General features: G+C 35.1%; 1 protein-coding gene across 2 annotated transcripts in view; it reads right to left on the minus strand.

Moving 5' to 3' along the window:
• LOC137404668 (diacylglycerol kinase zeta-like) overlaps positions 1–23,129 on the minus strand; it is a 128,347-nt gene that overhangs the window by 49,465 nt on the left and 55,753 nt on the right. The window lies entirely within an intron of this gene.

Genomic DNA, 23,129 nt, shown 5'->3' on the forward strand with positions numbered 1-23,129 from the left:
CCACACATTCTGCACCGGTATAGCACAATGAATGTATCAACTCCATGTTTTTGTTTTAGTCATGATGACCAAGGTGCAGTATAACAAAAGAATATTGGTGAATTGAATGCAAACAGAGCCAAGAGAAAAGCAGCATTAAGAGAAACGCTAAAATGATCTGATGTCCTGTAGGTGGATTCACTCACAGACTTTCAGGCTAGAGTAACGAATACCATTCATCCACCAGATCAGCACAACGAGAGAACCTCCAGCGTATAAGGAGGAGATTTGAAAAGCAACTCACTTTATAGACTCGGCAGCATTCATATGCAAATGTTTATATTCTGACATGAGTCGGTCGTCAAATGAAGCGCGACGAGGTGGCTCATCGGTGTCACTATCGCCATCACTCACAGGTTTGCCCGAAGGAACATGCAGGCTCAAAGCATTTATATATGGTCTGGGAATTTGAGTTTTAAGGCGGAATGCCCGCCTACGCCGGTTCATGTAAGAGTGCGCCTCGGGGATGCTAGCAGCAGAGGCAGCGGTCAACTCGTGCTCCTCAGACGGAGAGGACAAACTCGTGCTAATTTGCGGAGATGATTTAATCCATCTAATCTCGCTGTCCACCGGAGCATCCAGTGACGACTGGCAGCTGGCCGAGGCGAGATAACCGGTTTCACTCTCCATCGAGAACTGGCTGGGATAGATGAACTCCCCGCATGAGTTGCTGCCGTGAGGAGACAGCTTGCGTGGAGAAGGATTTAGCTCTACTGAGGAGGAACTAAACTGAGAAAGAGCAACATAAGAGCTCCGTCTGCTACGACTACTTGAGCGACTTGAATAGTCAGAGACAACCTCATCTGCAAAAGAAAATCAATGCGGTTTCTGGTTTCATCGGAAAGACGAGTGATAAGTATTAGCTCATAGACACTTACTACCAAAAGGTAATTAAAATATAAGACTCTTCTGGAAATGAAATAGGCTACTGGCAGCGACCTTGAAATCGTGATAACTAGGATGTCAAAAGGATTGCGCACTGCCGGCATGCCTACCCTCTGCTGTTGCCTTTGAGATAGTTAGCATGGGACTAGGGACACCAGCCACTAATAATAACTTAGTGTCATCAGCTGATCCATCCCCATTCACGATCTCGCTATTTAATGGAATATCACCGCCGCTAGATACGTCTTCCATAGAGGAGCATGATGAACTGATGGATGCATCAGGATTATTGAACGAGGCAAGACTACGTAATAGCTTTGCCTGCTGGACTAGATCGCAGTGGTGGCATCTGAGCTCTGCAATGAAATATATTTCCTTATTATATTATCAGACATAAATATCAAATTATATATTGTAATGCCACAAAAGAAAACAAAGAAAGCTCGATAGGAAAAACTAAATCGGTGCACTGTGAGACTCGAAGCAACATTATGACTGATCAGCGAGATAAGTTAGACAGAGATGGCCTTCGGTGTTAGACACAAAACTGACATAAAAGGTTTAAAAAACCCTATGTATTGCCTTCACTTTTTCTCACAAACTAAGAGAAAAGCTAAAAGTTGGATAGGAAAAATTTGCTATATTCGTGTAGAACAAATTTCTAATAAGGTTCACAGTTCACTACAATTCTGTATATTCCTTCAAAGATAATAGACTATAATGCAATTAAAGTCAACAGGGAATATATTCTTAAATGTCAAGCTTTTAACATTAGGTGAGAACAATTCAATAATCAAATTATCCGAACTAGCAATAATCATTTGTGTCCAAAAGGTGTCTACACATGATATGCATCTTGCTCTCAAGCCAATCAAGTATTGGATTATTAAAATGTTTATTAAAAAGGACCAGGTGACGCAATAAATCAACACCTTAAAAAAAACTTTATTATGTAATCTGAGGGCGAGCAGCATTGGATGAGAACGCAAGATTGTTTATGGTATGAAGTTGAAAATACTCTAAACTAGGGAACATGCATGTATCTGAGGCTAAGTAATGACATGCGTGTATCTGAGGCTAAGTAATGACATGCGTGTATCTGAGGCTAAGTAATGACATGCGTGTATCTGAGGCTAAGTAATGACAGAGGATTTGTCTATAATCACTGGTGTTGTATATAGCCTCTGAAATGTTAGGGTAAAAGCATGGCCACGTGCTAGCCCAAATCTGTGCAGGTAAGCGAGGAAGCGAGGAAGCGTAAATTAAAAAGGAAAATGGAGATACTAAACACTTAAACAAACATCACATTTATATAGCAAAATTCATGCGCTTTTGAAATAGATAAAGTTAGCCTATCAAAGGTAAACATGACTTACGAGGTTATTAAGGTAACAAATACACTGCAAATAATATTCTACACTGTATGTGATAGCAACTAATTATAAAAAATAGATTCAGATGAACAAAAATATGATATTTGACTCGAGGTACAGCTCACAATGTTACACCAGGACCACGCCAAAAGCGGGCAAAATATTGACATTGTGATGAGCTTTTTGTTTTATTACATTCAATCTGCCAACCCCAATGCTGTATAGCAGGCCTGGCGAGGGTTTACCAATGCTGTATAGCAGGCCTAGCGAGGGTTTACCAATGCTGTATAGCAGGCCGGGCAAGGGTTTACCAATGCTGTATAGAGGGCCTGGCGAGGGTTTACCAATGCTGTATAGCAGGCCTGGCCAGGGTTTACCAAAATAAATATACATATATATGCAAAAGAGACATACAATGTTAAAGTAAAAGCCTCCCGCCTTCTGGAGCAAAGGGAAAGAGTTAATACCGAAGGCTGGGCACAAAGTAATTCGAGGAGATGCTTTTCCATCTGATTATACGACCAAAACGACTTAGCCGCTAGTTTCGTTTCATTCTCACCCGCTGTCGATTTAGGTAAGATTACCAATTTTTTGTAGTTTCGTGTTTGATACCTTCTCAGTATAATTCCAAACGTTTAATTCAATTGAACGACTGATTTGAGAGATATCACCGAATTAGTGAGGGCGATTCAAACAGATCGATAAATGAAAAATTGCTGCTAATACGAAATTAGTTTTAATAACCCATTGGCTGAGTTTCTTGGTAATGAAAGCTAAGGAATAGACTTGTCTAAATACATTGCTGTGAGTTATTTGTGTTCAGAGATTGAAGAGGACTTGGAACCTGCCAGTGATAATGAAGGTGATCTACAAGTTTCTTCCATTACCTCTAAAACGTCACAGTTTCAAGAGAGAGAGAGTGAAATAAAAACTATTTACTCTATTTGATGTCTGTTGTTTTTTCATTGTATTGTGCAAGCTTCCAACTGCGTTCAAAAGGAGTTGTGTTATTGTAAGTGCTTTCGACAGTGGCTAGAAAGCTGTTAAGATGGTCTAAGATAAGGGGACCTGCTTGTGTATAGGCTATGAGACTAGGTTTCATAGTGTCAAGCCTCAGTAATTGAGAGAAGAAACAACAAGATTGCTGAATTCAAATACAACAATTGTAGCCATATCTGTGATCATGTTTGTAACCATGTTTGCAGTGGTGTCTGTAGCAATGTCTGTAGTTATGTTTGTGGTCATGCTTGTAGCCTTGTCTATATCTGTGATCATGTCTATGATCATGTTTGCAGTCATGATTGTAGCCATGCCTGTAGTCATGTCTGTAGCCATGTCAACATTCATAAAGAAACTTCTCAAATGAGGATTAGAATTCGGAATTAGAGTTAGAATTTTGGAATATAATAGAATTATATAGCATGATTTCATATAGGTTTCCAATCCTAGCATCTTAATAAGATTACCTTACGCAAAAGATATTAAATGGAAGCATACGGAAGATTTTCCTAACGAGTAGATCAGCCAAATGAATTGATAGTTGGTGAAGATATTTAAAAATGAAAAACAACAGAAAAGCTGTGCAACAATTAATGTTTCTTTTTAAATCTTAAGAGGATCTAAAAAAATTTATATGCGAAAATGCCTAATACATTCATTTAAGATAATATTCTAGCAGTTAGCAGACAACTACTTTAACACAAACAATAAACTAAAGGTGCGTTATACGACTTTGCAATATAGGTAAAAGCTAAAGATGAATTATAAGTTTTTATAAGAAACGAAATAACTACAAAGTAATTATACGTTTTCACAATATAGGGCAAATCTACAGATGAATTATATGTTTTTACAGTATAGGGAAAAACTACAGGTGAATTATATGTTTTTACAAGATGAGAAAAATCCCAGGTAAATTATGTTTTTACAATATAGGGGAAACCGCAGGTAAATTATGCGTTTTTACAATATAGGTTAAAACCACAGACAACTTATATGTTTTTACAGTATAGGTAAGAACTAACAGGTGAATTATGTTTTTATTATATAGGTAAAAATTACAAGCGAATTATGTTCTTACAATTTAGGAAAAACCACGGGTGAATTATGTTTTTACATTATAAAGAAAAACTACACATGGATTATGTATTTTTTTTAAATATTGGCAAACACCACATATGAACTATATATGTCTACAGTATAGGCCTACTGTAGGTAAAAATTACAAGTGTAATGTAGCTACTTAAATAGTGATAAAACCGTAATATAACGAGTTTTTGTCAGCTTCACATCTTCAGTTTATATCTTGTACTTTCAGATAAAGTGAACACTGTAAGCAGTTGCAAGTTTGTCTTAACTCATTCGCACCCAGGCGCGGGTTAACTCGCCTCTTTATAACGTTGCTAAGCACCCAACGCGAGTTAACTCGCGTCTGAAATTTACCGACTCCTTGCATCGTTATTTTCAAATTATCAAAAATAGTTTCTGATTAGTTAGAAAGAAAAATTTCTGGCCAATCAGAAAAACTCTCAATTACGCCTCTACATGATGTCCCTGGCAAAAGTTATAACCAAATTAGTACACCCATCTCAATATCTACCAAAACCGGAAATCACCGTGGTGACTTGAAATTCTATCGTTCGCGATAATTTTTTTTCAACTCCAGAAGTAAATATGCAGATTCAGAAGTGGTAAGACATTGAAAGACTGCATAAATTAAATTAAAACATTATTTTTAATGTTTCAAAGTTTTTATCAACTTTTAATTTTGCCAAATTGAATCGTTATGCTCAAATAAAAATGCAATCTTCTGGCTGCCAGCCGCAGTCAGACTAACGTTATCCTTCAGTTTTGATAGGATCATATTGATTCTTAGAGCTGTCTATGAATTCTGAAAAGTCAAGAACAGGGTTGTTGAACATATTTTTATTATTTGAAACATTTTCATGACGTTTTATTTGAGTTATAATGGCATATAGATTTGCTATGCTTTTGTTTGAAGGATGATACTCGTGAGGAAAAGTTAGAGTTTCATGATTTTCATGTTCATGACTAACTGCATATGTATCAATAATACTCATAACTATGTATTGTGTGTAATAAATAAGTAATTTCAGTCAAACTTTGTATATTTTGCAACTTTTATGGTGCAAATCTAACTTTGTTTCAGCAAATGACAATTTTTTCAAAATTGGAGATTTCCTGAAACTACCTTCTTTGAGGCACGAATTTACATAAAAGAGATATGAGTTGTCTACATTAATATAATATAATTTGAAAGAAGAGACTTGGCTAGTTCTTGTGAAATGTGAATGAGTAAATTATCTCAAGTCTGTCTCCTGTAGTAGTAATTTGAATTACAGCAATTTTCTGAAAAATTAGCGGTATCTGGGGCTAATCGTCTAGAAATTAGTCGGGTGCGAATGAGTTGAAAACAAAATAAATCATGCTTTTTGCTATCCAACTAATAGATGCCAAACAGAAATACAATCATTTATTTTCCTGAAGCAGCAGGCTACAAGCAATTCGTTACACTGTACATGTATATCGTTTAGTCCTTGAATATAGTTTTTTGTATCTATTGTGCAAAAATAGATACAAGAAACTTGCAGAAAATTGATTATTTTCAATGAGGCTAACGAATGATGCTAGGAAGCTGTTAAGAACTTTCAACTAAACTACCGACTTACTTGAAACAAACTAGTTATACAAAATCAATGACCAATTCATTCTCACCACACTCCATGCAATTAAAACAATTTTGCACCCACATTTAGTCAACCAAGGTTTAACAAACTCCGTTTTTGAAATGTGAACATAATTTACAGCAGGAAAAATTTTTTCCAGGAAAGCACAAAGTTTATTTTATAAAGTTTTCCACATCTCCATATATAGCAAAAACACAACACTTTACATCTATTAAAACTGTTAAATACTCTTTGAAAATAACAAGATGTTCTGTTACTGCCTGACAATTTGGAGAGATTTCATATCCTTAGAAGAGACGTCAAAGAACCTAAATGAAGTACACACACATAAATCAGTATTCTGTGGGAGGATCAGTCTATACTGGACAATGACACTGTCACTGAATGCTCAAATACAACTAGCTTTAATAATCTTCAGAGATTTCTTAACGCAAAAGTATTAGAGACTAAATGATATAAATTTCACTGTGAAGGTTCATATTAATTTGCTGTAACAAAAAATTAATTCAAAGAACTTTTAATTTGAAACCAAAAATCAAAATTTTGTTACTGGTAGGCTTTTTCATTTAAATATTTCCAAAACAGTGTTGGGCTCTTTGAACCGATAGCGATGAACATAAAAGAATATGCAAAATACAATCAGCCGTAACATTTTCTATAAACATATTCTGGTTTCAGCATGAAAACCAATTAGAATTTACAAAATTCTGTTACCTATCTTTTCTGACTGTACTCATTCTAACAAAAAAACTAATGATTTCTACAATAGAAATCTTCAAAGAATGAAATCATTATAGATTATTGATTGGTAATTGAGTAGAATGGTCACGAAAAGAGGTTCTTCTGATCAGCAACCAATCGTGTTGATATCCACTTACGTCTTCTGGCGCTAACAAGAACGTGAGAGGAAGGAAACTGAACCATCCAACACCTAGCAAACTCAGCAAGACATTCTATTCAGGGCTTGGTGTAATTTACTTACCTTTAATCCTGATTGGCGACTTCTTCCCTTCATTTTTTCGATCATCAAGGCCAAGTGTGTTCAGTTTGGTCTCGGATGATGTGCAGCTGCTACCAGGACTGATGCTTGGTTGCGAAGAGAAAATTTTGCTTCCAAAAACTTTTCGACGGGCTCCTCCCAGGTGATTCCGAGGAGTCATGTCGACAGACTGTGACCGCTCCTGCCTTTTCTTTGGCACTTGCAGAAATATCGACTGGAAGGAATTAAATGTCACAGCATTATGGAAGTTATTATGCAAGCATTTGTATATAATGTCACGGCTCCATCTTCAGCAACATACTCTTGTATGCAAGTATTGAAGTATAACTATCGATTGACGAGACATTATTGCTGATTGTTGTTAGTATATTATACCAATGATGAGTGTGATGGTGATAAAATGACAATAACGAGAAAGCAGAGGACAGCCAATAGAATATACCATTACATCTCGTTCTCTTAATACCAATGAGGCACGATGACACCTTAGTTCATCACTAATAATTACATGTACACGAGGTACCACACCACAGCAGATAATTGTATCAGCAGAATGTCACATAACTGATATTATGAGTCACATGTCACATGTCACTGATATTATGAGTGAACCTTACCAAAATTTAGAAACTAAATTGTATCAGAGCTTTTAAAACAATTCTTTATACAATTTTAGTACATATTCCATAAATTTGAGGCGCTGACACAGAAAACATAGACAATAATCACATCGATGACCAGTTTTTGTGCTGTCTCCTTATGAGAAAACTTCAAAAGACATATTATTTATAAAAAAATTAACAAATTAGTTGCGTTTGAGCACAGCTGCGTTTACTGACTTGGACTTAAATCTCATTTAGGTTTTTGACATCTAAAGATATGTTACTTACAAGAAATATTCTCAACGACGTTTTACAATCGTGTTCTTGACAAATTTACTACAAATTCTAAATCAGATCGACTAAAACTCACACTAAAGTGATATCAAAAACGATTTGGAGGAACCAATGCTCATATATTTAGTAGCCGGAGACAACTTGAGCATGTTAAACTTTCACTTCTGTTGCTCACTGTGTGACTAAATATAACTGGATAAAAAACCACCGCAAGAGCCATGGATAAGCCTCATTTTAAAGTCGGGATGTTTTTTTAGCACAAACACCAAGGCCTTTATTTTAAAGTTTACCCATGAATTCCGTTTCATCCACAATTTTAGCATAGCTAAAGTCTGACCATGTTTATGGTTTTGATAGCAGGAGCATTTCTACTGGTTAAGTTAGCACACAATTCTATTACGAGGTGTTTAGCTTTTCAAACTTAACAAGCAGCAACTCGAAACCATTCAGTTTACTCTCCCTTCTGTTTTACAAAAAATAATGGCCCCATTTCCACTAGATTTAGGATTTCACGATTTGGACAAAATTATCTTGTGACATAACCTTGTGCCCACACTATGCTAATAGTTTAAATTAATTTTACTATAATATACGATTAATAGCCATTCCAGTTATGCATTTTTAATTACATGTACATTGAAAAAAATATGTGAAAAAAAGAAGACAACTCAGAGTTTATTAAATGGCCATCATGCGTAAGTACAATGGCTACTATATGATACATGATACTGTATATACATGTACAATACAATAGTTATGTAGCCACCAGCTTTTCTGGATTTTAAAGGTTATAAGCTATTAATGCTAGTCAGTATTTGCATGCTCACTTCAACAACTAAATGCTGATAAAACAATATCAAGTTTGCTATTCAAAGTTTTAATCTGAACAAGGATTTGTCTATAGGAACTTAATCAGCTACTAAACAAAAACTTCAAACAATTTTTTACATACATTATTCCGAAAAAGCAGTGCTTAAGCGCACAATTATATAATTAGTATGTTTATAAAAGATCAAATCTATCGATTATTTAGAGACAGGACTATATCAGCTGACCACCATTGTGCTGAACAATCATCCTAACTTCTATTTTAAAATGTTCAATTTTCAGACAATCCAACTGTTATGGATGACTGATAAAAAAACCCTTTACGTTATGAGTGTGATTTCACTTTACCGTGCACAAAGAATAACCAGCAGTTTTAAATACTTGAGTGGCTAATTGCGTTACCCTGAAATTTTGGGTAAAGGATTTAAGAAGATTGTTACTTCATCATAAGTACAAAATTCATTGCAAGTTTTTTAAATCTTTTGCTGCCTAAAGAACAGACAGACTATATACAACAAGCACAAATTAATCAATATTCTCATTATTTTCAGTACAAGTTCATGCGTAACAAAACCGACACAAATATTGTGTATATATAATATATATAATTTAATCTATATACATGTATATAATTCTCAAAGGTTCTAGTCTGTCTTTCGGTGTCTGTCCAGCGATTAAAATCTAGAAATAAAAGATTTGCTTCATTTCGGTTTAGAACTCACAAAGATTGCAACCACAAGCGTGTAAACACATGCACCTAACCACAAGGCTAAGCCACTCTTATTATTCCCCTCACTCTTACCATATACATAGTCTGTATCATTAGCATAATATCATTTTTATTTTACTTTCTCTGTTTGTATTAATAGCATCATTGCCAAATCATTTTCCATTGTAATCATAGCAAAACAGACTTTATTTAGCCATTACTTGCTAATTATTTCAGCCACCTTTAAACACTTTTACAGTTGTTTTATTTTTTTCTTCATATATTTCATTATAACAAGTTTTTTTCATTATATAAAATTTAAAAGTTAGAGTTGTTTAAAAAAGTTTGAAAACCTTTACAGTTGTTTCATTTTTTTCTTAATGAATGTATATTTAAACTGCACAAAACACTTTTTTATAATATGAAGTTCAAAAGCTAGAATGGTAACTGTTGTTATATGTTAAATAAAAATGAGTTTTCTGTGCAAAGACTTTTATTACCAGGGCAACGCCGGGTAGTACAGCTAGTCAGTTTTTATTCAGGTTCAAATCTCAGATTCAGTTTCGAAGTTCAGGTTCAGTTTCGGGTTTCAAAAAACCAAAAAAGTTAAAATGCTCTGTCGTTGTAAAACAAATGCGATTGAGCCTTATCAAGCCAATTCACTCATTTCTTTAGTCACTATTATCATCATTATAAACAGCTCAGACTAACGGTCCAGACGATCGGAAGCTGATTTTTTTAAACCTTAACCGCAATAACATTGTAATCTTGCTGGAATATGTTTAAAATAATTTTCAAATTTCAAATACATCCTTGTATAGATTTTAAATGTAAACATCACTTGTGTATAATAGATGCTTTAATAAACCAGTCAAAAATGAAATACATTTTTGAATTTTTCCTTTTATTTTCAAAATGAAAAATCACTATTACAGTACTGTAATAAATATGGGGTATTTAGAAGGAGAAATTAACCTTCTATCAGCTGTAACACAACAATACTAGATTAACCCAAAAGCACCAAGTTAATAGTAGCAATTAAGCAAAATTGCCTTTGAGCAGCGAGAGTAGGTAATTTTTAATATATGTAACTAGTTTTTCCATGAAAAATACTAAGGCACCAACAGATCATTGCATAAAGTATATTTAGCTGCAACACTACTATGACAACGGCATTAGAACCACCAAACATAATGATGATCATAGAAACATTCCTTATCAAAGTTATAAAAATGATTCTGATAGCGTCGAACAACTCAACATAATACAATACTATTACAGCAGTGAGGTGAAAATGGATCTTATTCTGAAAAGAATCATGTAAAGAGCACTGGAGTGCAAAGCCAAATGCTACAGGAAGTCTCTTGCCCTGCGTAATTGATTAGTTGACATTAAAATATCTATCGCTATGCTGCTTTCTCATCAGACTGTTTGCTCACAACTTTCTCATGTTTAAAAACCTACCATGAATTTATAAGCTGAACAAGCAAGAAGGAACTTTTCATGCAGTCTAGTTGGACATAAAACTGTTCTGTATTTTTAAACATACGACGAACGTGAATAGAAACAGCATCTTTGATACTTAAGCCATCTTGCTTTGGTTTTACCATGCTTATGCTCACAAAACAAAACTTGATTGATCCGCAGCAAACTTGGCTTCTTCAAAATATATCCATACATGTTAGAGCTGTTTAGCTACTGGACTAAAGGTATCGCTTGATGCTGCCTATGCTGATAGCCAATGAAAGTGAGAGAATAAATTGCATGCATGTAAAGCCTATCACAGTTACAATAGTTGAAGTTATCGCTGACACATCAGCTTGGTTGGCACAAAAATTGCGTTAAACGAGAGAGAGAATTATCTCCTCATGCTCATAATGCTTATAATTATTTTTACTTCTGTCTAGGCCAACAGTACAAACTTCACGCCTCTCAAAACACAGCTATTCATAAATAATTAAAAATGATAAGTCAAAAATCTTAATTACTCTTGTATTATATCAGTATCTGTTCAATCATAGAATCTAATCAAGCCAGAGCGAGTATGTTATATTTTCTCGCTGGCAATGACCTGGTCGTAATCAATACGGATCATTATTTAAATAGACACAGGCCTGAGGATCAAGTCTACCGGGAGTAAAAACCTAGCCTCTGGCACACACCTGATCCGCTGCATACACACCACAAAATAACTTGCCACCAGCAAGCCTTAGAAACCCAGCTAGTTTGATGGAAAGGCCTAACAACACTATAATTTGACAGTCAAGCGGATCATGAAGAAAATGTAGCTACCACATGTATCTTTTGATTCTCAGTCTTCATTCGCAAATATTACATGTTTTGTAAGTATGTTGCATTTTACAAAAATGTATAGAAGTTTTGTAAGCTATTGATATGGATCATTGGCCATTGAAAAATTTGTGTAAGCAAATGGAGACGACTCCAATTTTGAAATCAACCTTAATTGCTAAAGGGCCCTATGCAAATACAGTCATACTTCGACTTACGAGCTTAATGCGTTCCGAGACTGAGCTCGTATGTCAATCTACTCGCATGTTGGTGCAATTTATTTATATATAGAACAATTAAATATATATTGATTGGTTTCCATACTCTAAAAATGCAAATAAAACACTCAAAACAAGATATTGTAACAGAAAAAACATGTTGGTTATTGTCCTAACTTACCACAAGCTTTTAAAAAGCAACAAATAAAAAATAATGCAAGGAAATGTGATTAATTAAAATGTAAAATTAAATACATACAATAGCAGCTAATGTTAGCATTCGCCAGAGAGGGAGATATCCTAGGGAGTTATAAAGAGTTATCCTTCATTACAACAGTTGAGTTTGATAAATTTGGATTTTATCAAAGTCTTAAAAGACAAACTTAGAAGCAAACCTAAAAGCAAACTTTCAATTTTAACGTGACGCAATTAAAATTTCTTCGGCATTCATAGTTTGAAGTTTCTCGCTGGTTAGCTAATTTTTCCTTTGTTTCGCTTTGCCTTGCTTCGCTTAATGGTACGACCACTAGCCAACTTGTCCGAATGTTTATAGTTTTGATAAATAGCACTGGCCTTTTTACATAGCATCGTTCAGTTACGCTGTCACCGGCCAATTGTTTATCTTTTATCCAATGCCTGAGCAGTCTCTTCGTCAACGGTCGTGAAGATCGCTGCGCCGTTTAGAAACTATGGTTAGTCCTTTTGCGAACTAAATAAATGCCCTGAATATAATCCTTCTGTTTGATAATTGTGGATGTATTTCTGTCATTTTGCTGAACTAGCTCAATCACGCATTCCCATTTTGCATATTTTTCAATAGTTTTCCGTTTAATATCAATTGTTATCATTTGCTTTTTCTTTGCATTTCATCTTTCATTTTACTGGCAATCTTTCGGTCTACGCACAGTAGTGTACTTTTAATTCACATAATTCTGCACTGAAAATCGCGCACAAAAAACATGGTACAACAGTATAACCTGAGCAGTTGAAAAATACAGAGTGATGCTGTTCTCATAAAACACCTCCGGCATACTTGGCAACTGACTCACGTGCTTGTATCTCAAACATGGCTCGTATGTTAGTGCTAAAACTTGCTTAAAAGCTGGCTCGTATCTCAAGTTTCTCGTACGTTGGAGCACTCGTAAGTTGAAGTATTACTGTATACATGTACCTCCCACAAAGTACAGTGAGATCAATTTTTTCAGTCGTGCATTATGAAGTAACATCATATTCTAACAGACTGTGAGGAGTTATCTTCCTTTTTCGCTAAACCTAGTCACTGATAATTTGCAAGGTATTCCTACAGTATGATTTAGTTTCTCAAATTTTGTGTCAAGTTTTTATCTTATTGAAATCATCCCAAGCTTGCTGGTTCATTACACACATAAAAATAAATATGCTCTGGTCAATAGGTCGGTAATATGAAATAGGAGCTTATACCTTAACGCATAATAATATTAATAATAATAATAATAATAATAAGCAAGTCTTAATAAGAATTTAGGATACAACTACGGTACATTCAAGAATGCCTCTGTTGAAAAATGCGGAAACGTTGCTGATGTTTACTTTTATCATTCTACATAAAGCTCACCAAAACAAGACAGGGCTGCAGATGAAGAGAAGACAACACTTAACAAAGGTTTAAAGATGAACTTAAACAAAATTTTAGCAGGTTTTTGTCAGAAAGAAACTTTTCTATCATTCGCAATTGTTTTTGATATTTGAGGTGATCTGACTGCAAGGATGTAGTTTCAAGATTAAAATCAACAAAACTTGATCGCAGTGGAAACGCTCAGAAAGAATACACGCCGAACTGATGTCACTAGTTGCACTGCTGCCTGTCTCTCTCATTATTGATATCAACTATTGTATTCAAGTTGCAGTGTTATGCTTCTCTATTCTGTCAGTCTCTTGGTCGAAGTGCAACTATCGACATCATAATTACAATTTAAAGAGAACTTGTAGACAATTTTTAGTGAATTTTATCAGAAAGTATCCATATTTTTCTATCATTCGTAATTGTTGTTGATGTTTGAAGCGATCTGATTGCCAGGATGTTTCAAGATTAAAATCGATAAAACTTGATCACAATTAAAACGTTCAGAATGAAAATGCATGCCAAATGACGTCACGAATTGCTATCGTTTGCTGTAGTTAATATCGACTATTGCGTCGAAGTTGCAGCATTAGGATCTCTATTATTTCGGACTCTTTGCAACTATAGACATCATACTCCTATTACTCCTATACTCATACTCATATCATTTTGCTTGATCTGAGCGTTTTAACCATGATCAAGTTTTGTCGATTTTAATCTTGAAACATCCTGGCAGTCAGATCACCTCAAACCTCAAAAACAATCTCAAATGATAGAAAAATACTGATACTTTCTGATAAAATCTACCATTTTATGTAAGTTCATGTTTAAATAAATACAAGCTTGTTCACTCATACTACCTACTATCGGGTCTACCTTGAGTAACATCCGGCAAATCAACTCACAAAAAACTAGTGCTAATTCATGTGCTATTTGAACCTCTCAGAAAGCATATGCTTTTTAGATGCTCAGTTTGGATTGTAGATACAACCTCTTTGGCAGAATATAAAACTGCATGGCAGCACCATTCAACATAGCCAAGGATGAGACTTGCCAACAGAGAGATATTTTCCTGACACATTTGTGATACCTACATGAGTTTTATTTAGTCCCAGGCCCCTTTACAGAAAACGAGATGTTGCTAAAAACCTTTTAACAACCAGTTAAGTTTGAGAAGTGACTGCCAAATCTTTAAAAGTTTTCAAACTATCCTCCATTTTTGTGGAAACAAAATGTTTAAAATAATTACAAGGCATTATAAATTAGCCGATATAATATTCGGCAACTTTACCTAAAGGAACATAGTTTGACTCGATCAAGACTTTGCCCAAGCCATACATTTCTTTTTGGGGCGTACCACAAGCGTATGTCTAATGCTCACAACCATGTCCTCGTAGCAGGTACAATGTTCAAGGGTGTCTATCTCCCATTGATCTTTAAGGAAGTGTGAGGGTGGTAAAGTCTACACACGTTGGGAAAATGAAAGTACCACAGAAAACTTTATATTCATCAGGAGTAATATCTGGGTGAAACAATCCTTGGGAAGCATGAGCAGGTTAATGGCAAATGAAGACTATTGTTATGTTTTGCGGCTAGATATCTCCTCAACTAACTATGAATTTAATGCTATGGGCAACGCATTATTACTACCTCGGTTTCTTTCGAGAGAGGAATTTGTAGAACTATGTTTATGATAACAAAGGTATAAAAGTCAGTAAATCCGAAAATTACTTTCATTAAATTTTTACTTTGCCTTATCGAACTTTTTAAAATATTTTTGAAAATCGAATTTGCGAAATCTCCTGTTTTAGCTGCAATACAATAAAAAACAACCCATTCTTCCAATTTTTTACAATTGACACTTATATGAAGTATTTAAACAGGAAAGTTTCAACGCTTGACTGAAGGGTTGACAGAAGGAGATAACTTTGGAATTAGTTTTGTAATTTGAATTGGAATTGTAAAATGTCTATCTGAAACTCATTCAACACCATGTCAAATGGAAACATCAACCAGTTGTTGTTATGACAAACTTTAGTTTGTCATAACAACAACTGGTTGATGTTAACATAACTTATAGCTGTATACGTTTATTAAAACAAATCCATTGCACGCTTCCTAATGGCGATGTTCTAGTGATTTTTAAGGAACTTCCTGGATCAAACTCGCCTCTGAAAATTTTCATTAGTACCAGAAAAGTTAATTTGGTTTTATAAGCTTGCCTTCCAACTGATACAAATTTGTTGATTATAAAAAGCTAATTTAGAGGTTGTAAATTAACATGATATAACTTGCAACTTCCGCAGGTGAGTGCAGGTGAGTGCAACAGGTGCATGCAGGTGAGTGCAACAATGTGTATTTGGGAGATGTGAGAATTAAGAACTGTATGCGATGCCATTAGCAGCTCCTTGAAAATGAATTTGCATGTCTTTATAAACAGCTTGTTTTCCTTGTTATTACATGCCAGTCTGATGCATGTTAAATCAGTTACTGTAGGTCTAGAAATATTTAAAAAGCCTGTTCAATTCTGTTTCAACCGCTAAGCAAGAAGTTGATGAAAGCATACATGATGAATTACAGTACCTGCCTGCGGATGACACGAGTTGTAACTTCCCCTCATAGAAATATATATATAATCTAAACATTGGGTAAAAAGTCTGTTGACCACAATCAATGTTCATCAATATTGACAACTTATCAAAACTTGTCAGCAAAGGATAAACAACTTTTTATTCTCCCCTTCAAATCTTCAATGCACTCAAGTCGATGAAACTGTCTAAAGCTTGCGCTCAGTGTCTATGAAATACCAACTGCTCCACCTTAAACCATAACTGTCACGAACAACTTTTATCATATTTACTAGGTAAATCAGACACGCTGATTCCGATTTTGTACTCAAAATAAAGATTAGTCCACTAACTTTCAGAGTAATGAAGGCTTTTTTACAGTGTTCTAATATCGGTCTCGAAAACAACGCGATCGGCAAAACAAGCTCCGCCCATAAATACGTGACGTAACCTAGCTTTTTAGGAACAGAAGTTATGTTGGGATGTTTAGACCGATTTAGAATAATAGAGATGGGTGTTTTAAAATCCATTAATATCTAAATTCAGCCTTAAAAATAATATCAGTCTTTTCTGAAAGGTAGATAAGCTGTTTAGCATTGCATATTTAAAAAAGCGCGATAACAACGCTAGCTTGTGATAAAACCGCGTTTTTTGAGCTCATTTTTCTTGGCGTTCAGCCCATTTAAACGTCATGTAACAAGCTACGAGCAATTTTAAATAGTTTATATACCTTTCATGAAAAACTGAAATTATTTTACAGGCTGGATTTAGATAATAATGGGTTTTAAGACACCCATCTCTATTATTCTAAATCGGACTAAACATTCCCAATTTCCGTTCCTAAAAAGCTAGGTTTCGTCACATATTTATGGGCGGAGCTTGTAACGCCGATTGTGTTGTTTTCAAAACGGACATTGAAACGCTTTAAAAAAGCCTAAATGACTTTGAAGGTTAGTGGACTAATCTTTATTTTGAGTACAAAATCGGAATCAGCGTGTCTGATTTACCTAATAAATACGATAAAAGTTGTTCGTGACAGTTATGGTTTAAAGATAAACTTACACAAAATTTTAGTAGAATTTTTCGGAAAGTATTGGTAATTTTGTCTTGGTATTTCGTCAGAGAGTATTGATAGTTTTGTCGATTTAATCTGGATACATCCTGGCAGTCAGATCACCTCAAACATCAAAAACAATCACAAATGATGAAAAAATGTTGTGGTGCCGTAATGCTGTGTAAGTTCATTTCCATCAGTGCTTTAAAACTCTGCTGAGAAGTCAACAGGGTGAATGTGGGAGGGGGGACAAGCGCTATATCAATTCCTCAGAGTTCGTTAATGGCATTTCAATCAGCATCTATTAATTTGTAATTTAATACATAGAAACATATGAGTGAGCTATTTTTACCACTAGTTACAGAACATTTGTGATTCACAGAATGCTAGGAGCGGATGCTGATGCCTTGGGGACCGACATGCCTATCATTAATTTCAACTTGCTATGCGGCACGGCAACATCATACGCTCTTTTGTTGTTGGTCTGCTTATTAAATCTAAGCTAAGCTTTCACATAAAACTAGAACTGCACTTAGCCGATCTAACATCTTAGCACTTCTATGCTGAAGGGTAAATGTTTAGTTCACATAAAACAATATACCATAAAACCTCTATTTGAATGCCATGGCGCGGTATTTTTCAATCCTTCCCCTGTGGTGGTGTTTTATTAGAGGTTGACGTTCCAATACTAGTTGGCGTGATATTTTTAACTAATTCATCAAAACTTTGGAAAGAAAAATTTAACCCCTTAACGGACGAAGCGGTGCTAACATCACTTCTATTTTGCACTCTTGTTTGGGGAGAGCGACATTAATGCTGTTGGCCTCGGCATTTTTGCTAAATCGTTTTTCATTAACAGGGAACTACTTTGACTAAAAAAACATTAGCAAGATAAAGTTATTACGTATTTCGATAGTTTTTCTTTTAAAGAAAAACTGTAAAACTTTGGAGTTAAAAATATATTTCGATACGCCATAACAATGGATGCTATTACGTTGTATGGTGTTCCTCAAAAGTATTCTCATCGTTCATCAAACCGCTGTCGAGTCTTCATGTAAGTTTGTAAACCACGTTATGGATGAGTCGGAAGACAAAGGATCAGATTTAGACCTTAGTGACTTCGTATCAGAGTGTAGCTTCGATGATTGTAATGATCAGTTTTCCTACACGTCACTAAAACTACAGCAACCACAAAAGAATAAATTTTTATTGATGTAACCGAGTCATTATTAATTTATTTGTACCATTTTGTGAACGCTTTTTTACTGATCACTTTCTATTATGGGTTCATCAAGATCAAAAAATGTCCAAGTGGCGGTCAAATGGAAGTGCCCTTCAATTACAGGGTTGTGCTGTATCTTTTAACCTTTCTCCTGTAGTGGCGTTCTAAATGTATGAGAGGTGGCGTTCAAATAAAGGTGGCGTTTAAATAAAGGTTTTACGATAGTTGAAATTATAAATTTACTCACTGTGTCACTAGCATTGGAGAGCCCGAGATTTGTATTTTCTATGGTAGGCATGCTGGGAGACCGTGACCGGCCGATCTTTCCTAATAGAGGCATGAGGAAGCTTGAGCGAGGCTCTTCCTCTGAAACATAATGAGAGATCTTGCACTGGTTGTACTCTGGAGCTTTTCAGCAAACAGCACACAATCAAGAGTCAAATCCTGTTGCGATTCAAGGCAGCTGCCTGGTCGATTCCCTTGATCAATTACCGATTGAACGACAATTCCTTGAATTCAAAACGTATCCTTTGGAATGGCGCAAACCCACTCTTCAATCTTATTTTACTTCAATTCACAGAAATTTCCTGGAATCGTTAGCTTAGTCAATATTATTTTATATACAGGTAGAAATTGATCCAAGAATGAATGTTTGAGACGGAATGTCCTGGTCACTTTAGAGACAGGGTAGCTGTCGTATTGTGAAGTGTTTAAATAATTTAGTTGTAGCAATTAAAATTTAGGGTTATTTATATCTAGTTGGTATATATTGAGTAGGAGGGCGTAGCCAAGGCTGAGGATATTACTCGTAAGTTTTTGACTAGTGTCATGACTGACAACTGACAAGGTTTATCCGCAGTTCATCTACAGACAGGGTTCGCTTACCTAAATCAATTCAGTCACCAATAGTGTCCATACTACAGCAGCTCCTCAACTAACAATATTTACCTACAGTTCAACAAGGGAGTGGGCCTATCCACCGTAGTCCCACATAAAGCCAATATGTATGTTAATATTCATGATCACTGTTTCCATGACACGTATTATGCGAACTTGGAGTTGTGCGCTAGTTGCATTACCATGCGAATTAAGTGTTTCTATGGACATACGCATGATGCGGATTGACTCCGGCGGCTTGATAAAAAAATGTAAGGTTGTATGCTATAAGTTAATAATTAGTGACGCAAACACGTGAAACTCAATCGAGAAAGGACGAATGGAAGTATTGAAAATATTTAAAATGGAATAGCTGGAGCGGTATTTTAATGCGCATCATTCGCAATTGCTGTTTCCATTATTCGCAAGCATGATGGATTCAATAAAGTTTTGCGAATCGCAAAACTCGCTTAGCTTGCGGATTTATGCCATTTCCATGATGCGGTTAACTTGCAGATTGGCTCAAATGTACATATCATGCGCGTCATGGAAACATAGCGCATCTCAGTGTGTATGACTGGGATATGATACAACTAAGTCTATGCTGATAGGCAAATGTCAAGGTTTACAGCGACCTAATTAAGGAAAATGAATAGATACCAATAAAAACAATCATAACACAAACATTACGTAAGTCCATTCTAAAACAACTCAAGCAGCTAGAATACCACTGCATGATACAAGCATGATGCATACTCATAATAGAGCAAACAGTCTAAAAATGTTTGAAATAAAAAGCACTTTGCAGTACGATTGCATTAAAAAGGCATTAACCTTTAAGGCAGCATTGATTTCTTTAAATCAATACGTCTATTAAAAGCTGATGATCACCCTAGAACTGCGAACAAAGGTTATTGCAGTAATAACACGATAATGAAATTTCGATTAGTTGCCTTTAAGCTATACCGAAAGATTTAGCCTGTAGTCATGGTGTGCATGCTTAACAAGTTTTTGTTAACTTGCTCTACAATGATCTGTTTATAAATATATATAATATAATTGTAATAAGTATTTTATGGCATAATTTAAAACTAAACCACTTACCACACCATTCATGGAACCAACAACATATCATAACATCGTTGCAGATAGTAAAAATTGTCTAATCATGATACAATCTTGCAACATATTATCAAAGATATTAGTCATCTACCAAAATGATGCCGATAAAAGCGCCGGTAAGGCAGAGAAATCACGAGTACAAACATGAATTTCAGTTCTACACTGCTGTAAAACCCTTTAGTACAACTCATTAACTATTGTAATATGTTTCTTTTTTAATACAGAATATATAATATTAAATATGTGTTAAATAATAAAATATAAATGATAAATATGTAATGCGTTATAGCTGCAAAAAACAATATAGGCATTTGTCACCAGCAAACACAGTCTAAAAAAGCATGTAACTGTACATATTATATCCTGTCATACGTACGCTTATACTCAATATATATATTGAGGGATGAGTGATGGGCAATTACAAACTGTAACGCATCGAGTCCAGTTACACAAAATGAATACTCGTGATCTCTAGCCGATAAGCTTGATCGATATAAAGTTTTCCAACTTCAGTGGAAATAATTATAAAGCCACTTAAGAAAATGAAAAAGAATTGATCAAAAGCTAATGGCAAATAAAGCCTGCTCCGACTAACCGTGCATTATGCCCAGTCGGCTTTATAAATCTATACTTCTCAAGCACTGGAATCCTCTTGCAATATTGCGCATCTTTTTAAGCTTATATTCCGATAATCAAAGCCACATATAATATAAACACATCATCTAAAAAGTTGCTCTTATGCGCACTTCCAACTGTGCCGCTGCCACTCAGTTTCAGACGCCGCCACTCAGTTTCAGAGCACACAGAGAAGATAATCCTCAAACTGCTACATAGCTGACTCCTCTCTTGATATAAATATACCACAAAAGGCAAACATAATCTATCTCTTGGTATAAATATACCGCATTTGTTACCTTGCGCTGTTGAAAGAATAATATACAGTCAAACATGGATAACTCGTCCACGGATAGCTCGAAAAAATGGTTAATTCGAACATTTCCTTTGGTCCGTTCCCACGTAATGATAAATTGCTATAGATAACTCGAATTCAACACTGTTAATTCGAACTGTTTTTTTGCCCAACAGCTACCGAAACGGTTGTTTTCGCTTTAGAAAATCACTTTATTCAAAGCCATAGAGGTAAACTTCATCTTTTCGTAATTCATAAGCGTCGTTATTACCACCATCGGCGAAATATTTTTGTCAACGACTTTTCTAAAAGTTTGGTGAAATTTGATTTAAACTGCGATACGATGAATAGCACGGGCTAGCCGGGTCACGCGCGCAAGAATTTTCGCCACGCACATACAAAACAAAAATCGCATGTTGTTTTGTATGTGCGTGGCGAAAATCTTTGAGTGCGTGACTCGGCTAGCCCGTAATGAATAGTTTTCCGACGTTGATTCCGTGTTGAATCAACGTCGGAATGTTGAATGTTTAAAACGCCTTAAAAAATGTTGTAATTAAACGTATACGTTGTTTGAGCTACAAAAAACTATTCATCGTTTGACCTAAACACAGAATACGTGTGTACATTCAATAAGTATCTATTAAAAAAGCGTGAGTGATATAGAATGTACCGTAAAACCTCGCAAAACTTCTAATTGAACTGCCTCGGAGTGTTGCTCTTAACGAATCCCAGGTAAAGTAAAGTAATCTGCATAAACTTCAAGAAAAAACGGCAAAATTGATGGTGGGTAAAACCCCAAAAGAAAAAAATGTCTTTTCTTTTGAGAATTTCAACAACGATCAAGTTTTGCCAATGTCAATCTGAAAAACGTCCTGGCAATAACATCACCTCAAACAACAAACCAATCTCAAGTGATAGAAAAATCTCTATACTTTTTCATGAAAACGTTTTAAACTTTACATTAGAAGCATTTAATTTGAAACAAGCCATTTGTGCTTTTGATTTATATTATAGTTTGTATATGTACATGTATCTACTAATAAATAAGTAAATATATGGACTTGTGACAGTGCTCTGATAACTTGAATGCTCTGATAATTCGAACACTTTTGCTCGGTCCCTTGAAGTTCGAGTTATCCATGTTTGACTGTATATTCAAATTTCTAGCAACTTAACGATATTTAGTTTTCTCTTTTAAGCAGAAATAAATTATGGCATCAGCGATGACTTTGGTCTATCGAACGCAACCAAACACTTCATAAATACGCAAATCTGCATAGTACCTTAGCTAAATACATGTATGCGCTTTTAGCTTTTGTGCAAAACATATTTTAACCATATGCAAATGCTCTTTTAAACTTTAGTTGTCAATCATACCAAGGACTTTTGTTTTAATGTGCACACGATGCAGATGCACACGATGCAGATGCACACGATGCAGATGCACACAGAATATAATAATAACTCCATACTACCAGCTTAGCACGGAATACCAACATGCACCATATTAAGAAGATACATTCATGGAACGTATTGGGACTACTAGAGAGGAAATCAGTGCAGTGTGGGAACTCAAATGCCTCATGCTAACGAAATTTTCGCACTCAATCGTAAATAAAACAATTCCACTGTACTTAAGACTGCTTTACATACAAACAAGGTTCAGAAAAGCAGTATGTACACCAAAATAAATGCGGGTAGCCTACTGCAAATAAACTAGTCTTGTAAAATTATCCTAAATTATTAAAAGTAATTTTAACCTCAACTTTGGATTTGTCGAAATAATTACAACAGCATTTATGTTTAGCGATAAAGAGAGATTGCAGAAGCAGAT

The sequence above is a fragment of the Watersipora subatra genome, chromosome 9, assembly GCF_963576615.1.
Source record: "Watersipora subatra chromosome 9, tzWatSuba1.1, whole genome shotgun sequence".
NCBI lineage: Eukaryota > Metazoa > Bryozoa > Gymnolaemata > Cheilostomatida > Watersiporidae > Watersipora > Watersipora subatra.